The sequence below is a fragment of the Ixodes scapularis genome, unplaced genomic scaffold (genome assembly GCF_016920785.2).
Source record: "Ixodes scapularis isolate PalLabHiFi unplaced genomic scaffold, ASM1692078v2 PGA_scaffold1__304_contigs__length_218370807, whole genome shotgun sequence".
In the NCBI taxonomy this organism is placed as follows: domain Eukaryota; kingdom Metazoa; phylum Arthropoda; class Arachnida; order Ixodida; family Ixodidae; genus Ixodes; species Ixodes scapularis.
The window spans coordinates 110,071,999-110,078,711 of NW_024609846.1; the positions used below are offsets into that span (position 1 = coordinate 110,071,999).

The 6,713-nt window shown below is 45.7% G+C and overlaps 1 pseudogene; it reads left to right on the top strand.

Moving 5' to 3' along the window:
- Window positions 1–64: 64 nt before the first annotated feature.
- Window positions 65–5,832, top strand: LOC115319033 (annotated as a pseudogene).
- Window positions 5,833–6,713: the final 881 nt, after the last annotated feature.

Genomic DNA, 6,713 nt, shown 5'->3' on the forward strand with positions numbered 1-6,713 from the left:
CAGACATGGAGCTGTATTGGAACTTCCCGAACTGCATCGGAAGTAGTGATGGGAAGTACATTAACATAGAATGCCCAGACAACACCGGCTCGAGAAATCTCAACTACAAGAAAACATTCAGTGTTGTTCTTCTTGCTTCATGTGATGCACACTACAGGTAAAGTTTCTCTCTGCAGACATACTGGGAAGAGATATTGCTCAGGTTCAACCAGTGGTTTATCATGAGTGCCCATAAAAAGCACAATACCTCGTCAACAGTGCATTGTAAAGCAGACTAAACTAAGGCATTTTGCTGCTGAATGCAACACTGCAATAGTGAATTCGTTTCACTGCACCTGTGCCCTCACAGTGTCTTTCACCACACTGCGCGAGTGTAATGAAACAAATTCGCTATAATACAGTACAGTGGAACACCTACCTGTAGTACGGCTTTCACGAGACCACACAAAAAGGTTCATCTATAATAAATATAAAACATGATTACAACTATTATAAAATACTGAGCATCCACCCATTACTACTAAGTGCCCCCCCCCCCCCCCCCACCCCCAACCCCGACTTTTACATTTGTAAAACATGCACTGACCATGTCTCGCACTGACCTAAGAAGCGCCGATATAGACTTGTTCCATATGTTTATCTTCAAATTTTGAGTGGGCGCTTGCTCGTGACTTTGTGGTGGGGTGCTCGGCCGTGCATGGCGGTAGAACATTCGGGTGCCTTCCGGATTACAATGAGGCAAATATGCATACTTTTCATAAGTACCCCACAGGAGTGCCTGGACGACCGACGCCTTGTAGCTCGCAGGGTGGTTTGAGTCAAATCGGAGATAGCGCCCAGTGTGTGTCGGTTTTCTGTACACTGTGAATTCCAATTGATCTTTTTGTCTTTTGACCAGCACGTCAAGAAACGGCAGGGCGTCGTTCTTTTCAGTTTCAACGGTGAACTGGATGGCCTGCTCGATGGAGTTGAGGTGTGCCAAAAAGTTGTTCACTTCTGACTTCTTCATAATGCAGACGCAATCGTCGACATACCGTAAAAACGCTTTAAGGCGTGCAGTGAAAGACTGCAGCGCGTTGTTCAATGGCTTTCATTGTCAGGTTGGCCGTGGTGACGGAGATGGATGCACCCATTGCGGTTCCGCTGGTCTGCTTGAAGAATTCTCCTTTAAAGCTGAAGTAGGTGCTCCCCAGGCAGAACTCCAGCAGGCGGCACAGTTCGTCCACCGTAAGGCTCGTCCGTTCGCTCAGCTTCTTGTCTCCCTCGAGGGCAGCTCTGGTTGTGGCGACTGCCAGGGGAACCGGCACGCTGGTGAAGAGCGAGCCGACGTCGAACGACACCAGGCTGTCGTCATCGTTTACCTTTAGTTGCGTAACCTGTTCCACAAAGTGCCGGGTGTTCCGCACATAGGTCGCTGCGTTTCCAACGAGAGGAGAGAGAGTGCTGTGGAGGTAGTTCGATAATCCCCGAAGTGGTGAGGTTGTGAAATCCACGATCGGCCGGAGAGGGACGTTAGGCTTATGAACCTTAGGAAGACCGTAGAAACCGGGAGCAAACCCATTCCTGCACAGAAGCCGCAGATGAAGGCTCCGCGCGTCAGGGTGCTTCTTAAAAATTTCAGAAAGGATATTGTTCGGTTTTGTCTGAACTTGTGATGTCGGGTCTTTCCTGAGCTTTTGATAGGCAGAGCTGTCAAGAAGGTCCCGAATCTTGTTCTCGTAGACATCCCGGTCAAGGACCACAGTCGAATTTCCTTTGTCCGCGGGTAGAATCATGATGTTTGTGTCTCCTCGAAGCTCCCGGAGAGCTGCTATCTCTTCTCGTGGCAGGTTATGCTGTTGACGACGACGACAAGAAATCGCACATCCCCGCTCAACCACGCGTATCTGCGTCCCTTACATAAAGGAAACCAGCTCGCGCGTGTGCTGGCAAAAGAAGGCATCCAGACGTCCCACAAACCAGTGTCAACGCTTGGACACCTGATGCCCCGGCCAAAAGACCGTCCCGCCAAGGAAAGAGCGCAAGGCGTTATTTACCAGATTCCTTGTGCGGATTGCCCTGCCACATACATTGGCGAAACCAATAACTTTAAAGAAAGACTTCGCCAGCACAAAACCGAGGTGCGAAAATTCGATCATGAGCGCAGCGCGGTTGCGGAACACAGTGACTCAAATGACCACCGCATTGACTTCTACAACACACGCATTCTCGGCATTGAGACCAATTCCCGGCAAAGGCTCTTCGTCGAGTCATATCACATCCAAACCACACCGCAAAACATCAATTGGTCGCTTGGCGCTTTACCGTCCGCCTACGTCAGCGGGCTCAGCCACATTATGATCGCGAAAACATCACGTCCACTGCCGTAAAACAAGACCACTTGCTCCTCGCGCACACAGTCGCCCCTGAAGAAGAAACCAAGCAGGTTTCGAAACGTTGGGCTCCTTTTTATTTTTGGTTGGCGTTCCTTCCTCCTCTTCTAATTGTTCTTACCTAACCAAGCAGATTTCCGCCAAATGTTTACTTTCAAAACTTTACAGTTGGCTTAGTGTGTTCATTCATTCCTTGCTGCTTCATTTCAGATTCACATATGTTGACCTGTGCCACTACGGTGGTGAAAGTGAGGGGGGCATTTCTTTGAGATCACCACTTCGAACAGTTTTTACCGAAAGTCAGTGCGGCATCCCACCCCCTTCAAGTGTAGGTTCAGCAGGTGCAGTACCCTATCTTATGGTGGGGGACGAGGCATTTCCGCTGAAGACATTCCTCATGAGGCCATATCCCCGTCGCGGTAAGTCACGCATTGCCATCTATAAACTAAGCAGCCTGACGTTAGTGTCCAAGAAACAATAGAATATAATCATGATTTATTGTTAGGAGCACTTTCATTCCCCAATAAAGTCACCCATAATCTGCGCTGTGCACAGAGCAAGTGAGTTCAATTTTTAATGATACTGTATTTTTTTAGGGGTGTGCTAATAGTGCTTCGAATCGAATAGCAGTGCCATCCGTAGCATCAACTTTGTTAAGAGAACCACCTATTGTGACTCTCCTTTGCACCGTGGAGGTATTGAATGATGCAGCACTATTCGATTCAAACCACTATTTGCCTACCCCTACATTTTTTTCTGCAGTGCCATTATCTCACACTGTTTGTAGATCTATTGGTGAATCCTGAATGTAACGCAGAACAGTTCACTTCAATGCTGGGAACCAAGCACGGGGCAGACACCTTTGTCCTAAATTTGTTTTCTTGAACAAGGAATCCAACGCACCATGGTTGAACGAGCCGTTCGCCCAAAGCGTTAACTGACCAAAGTCAGCTCTGGTACAGTTTGTGAAAGATGTGAAAGATGTGCAACTGCACTTGCTATACATTCATCTATTCAGTAATACCACAGTGTTAATTATAATGAGGTAATGGCTTTAGAAGGACGACAGAGTTGAAAGGATACCTGTTCAATAGGGACGGTAAGAGCAAAGGATGTACACAACAATTACCACACTTCATTGTCGTTGTCATTTTATTTTTCTCTTCATTTTAATATTAATCTTATGGGCTTACTATAGATCTACAGAAGTACAGGAGTGACCCTGCACAGTACCAGGAGTACCTGAAGAGGGCCACTTTCAACTACCGCCTCAGTCGTACCAGACGCCTCATTGAAAATTCCTTCGGGATCATGGTGACGAATTTCGAGGCGAGCATTTAAGGCGTGCGAAGAGATTACAGAAAGCGTTGTGAAGGCATGTGTCACACTGCACAACTTTCTTCTCAAAGACTCTGCGCACTCCAGACCAGCATACAGCCCTCCAGGCTATACAGATCATGAAGACTGGGAAGGAAAACTCATAGATGGGCAGTGGAGGAATGACAGGAGTGGGCAGCCAGGGCTGAGAGACCTAGCTGGCGTGGGACTTCGCCCCGCAAGGTAATTTTTTGCATCAAAATAGACCGAAGAAAACAAGTTCGCAATATTGGGACTTGAAATTTTCCAATACCCTACTTGAAACTGATCAGAGCTAATATTCTATACATGCTCAGATATTGTACGATGTTGTGTTTCAGAACTGCTTTGGCTGTGCGGGACCAGCTGACTTGATACTTCATGAACGATGGGAAAGTTGAATGGCAAGACAAAATTTTGACTCGTGCGGGATGCCAACAGGTATTTTACCCAGTATGAATATGGCCAGATGAGTATAAGTTAGGGTAGTAACTATTTGGACGTCCACTCTCAAAATAATTCACAGTATTATTTTGACGTCCGTGTCGCCACTTCTTGAAGATGTGAAAATATTTTTAAAAACCTTTCGACATCGCCCGTCAAAATCCTTTTATTATTGTCATGTCTCGAACTTAGAACTTCAGACCTTCAGAGTCGGGACTGAGGAGCGATCGATAATGGTGATAAAAAATATATATATAATCTTGCCTGCACGCAGCGCCGCGATTCGACAGATATTTTCCAAAAAAACAAATGTCATGCAGTCGGCTGCTGTTCTTTTTTTTTCTGAACTTTTAAGCGGTGTGGAGTACAAAAAAAAAAACTTGAAGTACATAAGCTATCATGCTGCACGTAGCGTTTGCTTGGTTGTGCCCAACATTACAAGATGCAGCACCGCTGCTTTTCATGATTTATTTTACAAGTTTTGTATAGACGAAGGAGCTGCATGCAGCGTCATAAAATTTGGAGTCATTGAAGAAAGTGTGCATCTCGTGCAACCGAGCCAGAATATTTATTCGTTTGCACTGGTCAAGAAATGTCAAGGAGGCCATGTTTGCATTCACAGCCTTTTATTTAACATCCGGATCGTTTCATAGTTAACCTAGATCACCGGCTCAGTTTACACAAACGAAACAGAAAATCTGAACTAAACAAAAAACTCAGGGAACACGGTTAGAACAGGGCGGAAGCCAGGTGCAAAGTGAGACAATTATATGAAGACGCGCTCGCACGATATGGAGGAACAGAAAGCGTGCCAAATTTCTCAGTGCTACGTAGTGTATGCACTTACATTTATTTATTTATTTATTTGAAAATACTGCAGGCTTTTCTCAGGCCCTGGCTGGTTACAGGCTACAATACTTACGTACAGGGAAGACAGAGGGATATCCAGCTCGCCCTTGTTGTAGAATCAAAAATTTAGGTGAGACGTGTGCGGAAATAAGATGCAAGCTCGGAACATTGCCGCTGGCTGTGTCAGGTCTGAAAGGATCAACTGTCGAGCCAGTCCCACACAGACGCTCAATAAGACATTTCCACTGCCGACTAGGACCGAAACTTCTTAGGCACGAAACTTATTAATCCCTCAAAACGTCAACACAAGACAATGAGGAACTAAACAGAACGAAACCACGAAACAGCTTCCACCCTACCATTGTGATGGTGGCATTGAATGTGCACTTCGAAATAATAAAGACACTATAGTCGGTGACAGTTCAAGAACGCAGTGGAAGCTCCTCCCACCTCTTTCCACTTTAGTAGAGCGAACGGCGGAGAGCATCGCCTCCCCTTCAGCGTTCCCTCTACTAAAGTGGAAAGAGGTGGGAGGAGCTTCCACTTCGTTCTTGACCTGTCACTGACTATAGTTTGCCGTTTTACGGAGGTGACGTTACAGATGTTGAAACAATTTCAGGTATTTTGACGGTGGACATCGAAATAGTTGCTGCCATAAGTTATTGTGCCCTTTCAGGAAAGAAACCCAGAACCAAACGAGGACTTGGAGACATAGATGGCCTGGGTGTCACTTTGCAAGGTAATTTTATAATGACTTGTAGAAGAAAGCTGGCTACTTTTGGGTAAATGAACCTCGATTTTTACCTCAAAACGATGTGAAGCCCATATGACCTCCATTTTCTGCACGTACACAGATTGTACAATACTCCCATGTCACAGGTAGCACGTACCAAGTAGCTTTAAAACATTCGTGAAATAACCAAAGGACATATCAAGCACGCAGCCCAGAAATAAAAATCCACCAAGCTAACCAAGATGGTCGTCCGCATCAGCTGCTTCTCCCAGCACACCACTCCAGAGCGGTGAAGCTGGCCTTATGTTGTGCTCCTTCTGCATTTTTCTTTTAGCAGCTGGGCACTTGCTTGGTATTTCATAATGTAGAATGCTGTAGTGCCGCACCGCTTTGGTTGTGTGTAGTGGTTGGCAGCATACTTTAAGATGGGTTCTATTGCAGGAAGAACTGTAAACCCTTGCAAGACATCAAGTTGAGAGAGAGAGAACAACTTTATTTTAACAACTCGATCAACACATATCTAGCCATTATAAAAACCAGTATGGCTGAAGTAACATTTGAGTCGGTTCCGAAAAGAAAGCCAAAATTGAGCAAACAGTATAGATCAACACGCGGCCCTGACGTCACGCAGCTGCGGTGGCGCCGTTGATGGCACTGCGCATGTGCAGGCGCTTCACTTCACGCGAATTTGGTTTCTGCGCACGCGCAGTGCCCACACCTGGCGTGGGCAAACGCGGGCTTGTTTGTAAACAGCGTGTCGGTGTATACTTTTGTAATTTATGTCCAACTTTATTATTTTAATCAAAGAAATAACAGAAATATAAAAAGAAGGCAAAGTTTTATTTCACACGTATTCCAATTGCACCATTTTAGCTCCTCACAAAAATGAACAGTATTCCCTACGCTGTTTATATAAATACTAAAGGTACCACATTATTGTACATACTTCTTTGAAGCTA